This window comes from Crocodylus siamensis, chromosome 3 (assembly GCF_052110815.1).
Source record: "Crocodylus siamensis isolate JL-2025a chromosome 3, ASM5211081v1, whole genome shotgun sequence".
In the NCBI taxonomy this organism is placed as follows: domain Eukaryota; kingdom Metazoa; phylum Chordata; order Crocodylia; family Crocodylidae; genus Crocodylus; species Crocodylus siamensis.
In genome coordinates this window covers 81,990,871-81,992,635 of record NC_143397.1, presented here as the reverse complement: position 1 = coordinate 81,992,635, position 1,765 = coordinate 81,990,871, and positions in this window count along the sequence as shown.

Here is a 1,765-nt window from a genome sequence, read left to right as displayed (position 1 = left end):
GAAAAGTATTCAATTATGCATATCATTACATGTGCTTTGCTTACAATATATTTTTAGATGAAAGGTTGAGTAGGAGCTTTCTTCTGATTGTTACCTCCATGCATCTTCCTTTTTGTACACCAGCTTGAAGAATACACAGTAGGCTGGTCTTTCCTTCCAGCTTATTAAATCTACACCCTCTGCAGGCACTGATTTATTCTGCAATGTCAACTGGACAAGCGGAGGGGTGGGGGCAGATCTTGGGAGCAAAACAAGGTGCTCCCTTTCTCCTGCCAAATGACTGCCACAGGAGGGTCTCAGACCCTACTGACCTGAGGAGCATGGGATTAAGTTGGGACAAACTTTACAATTAATTCAAGTGTTATTTTTTCCCCATGGGTTTCTTGGCTTGTTCTTGAAATACACACTTGGAGGGGAGAATATTATGGAAGTACACAAGTCAGGTCAGATGGGGCAAGAAGAAAGAAGTAAAGATTGAGGTCTCTGAGTTGGAACAGGTTTTGTCAGTGACTGTAACTTAATATCTACATTTGGGTAAAGTCTCATAAAGTCTGTTCCTTAAGTTTCTGTTCTGTAAGATGGTGGTAAAAATATGCATTCTGTTTATGTGCTATATCAGTACAAAGAAACATTATCAATGCACACCCATCAGCTGCAATATCCACTCAGGTGTAGCTATGGTAATGATACTGAAAAGTCTACCTCACACTCTCATGGTTAAACCAATGGGTATAGGATCAAAAAGGAAACTTTCCTCAAGTCAGATTGGCAAAGAGCATGAGTGATTTTTGCTTTCATTGGGATCATCTGTGCAAATTTTACCTAGCAAATTACCTACCATTACCTGTGGTATGAGAGAGAGGCTGGAGTTGAGGTTTTTATGGATCATTTGGGATTAAATTTCTACTGCATGAAATCACAAGGAACTAGGCTCAATAACTGGGGTGTCTGTGCCTTTAGAGCCTGTGTTTCTGTTCCATATTTAGTTCCCTCAAAAAGTGGCCATATTTTTAAAAGGGCTGAGCTACCAGCAGTAGCCATTATGTTATCATTTATGGTGCCTCAGTATGGGGCACTAGATAGTACCTAACCTGAAGAACACATTTTGATTTTCAGTCTTCTGAGAACCTCTTTTAAAAGTTCAGTGTCCTGTATGAGCAGTCCCTTTACATGCAGCAAATGCAAATCTCTGAAAGAATAGTATAGGGATTTGTAGCTTGGGCAATTCACAGCATCTGGAATGCTATATTGTTTTTATTGATTTGTCTTTTAATATTTATTTATTTATTCATTCTATTTAGGGCATGGGACTATGAAAGACCCCAAAACCTATATTTTCCCCACTCTCCTTTAGACCTGCCCTATAGGTTCAGGGATGCCTCCTCAGCAAATTCTCTTTTGTGGCTTCAACATGTATCATGCATTTTAAATTTTAAAGATTTAACAATCACTTGCACATAGTTTTCCTTTATCTTAACAGTCCCTTTCTTTTATCTTAACCTCAGTTAAAACAAAGTAGGTCAGAGACTCTAGCCAGTAACAGCAGCTGCAGAAATAACCCAGGCAAGGACTTGTGCACTGCAGAAAAGGGATAAAGTAGAGCCCAGATAGGGCCACCCCCTCCACCTGACACTGTTTTTGGGCTCCTTTCTCCCAAGCCATGTATGGTCTTGGGGGGAAAACTGAAGAGACAAGCCAGCCAGTAGATCTGGCATAAGCAGGAATTGTTGAACATTCAAAGATATTTCTTTGGTTTTGACTGGAC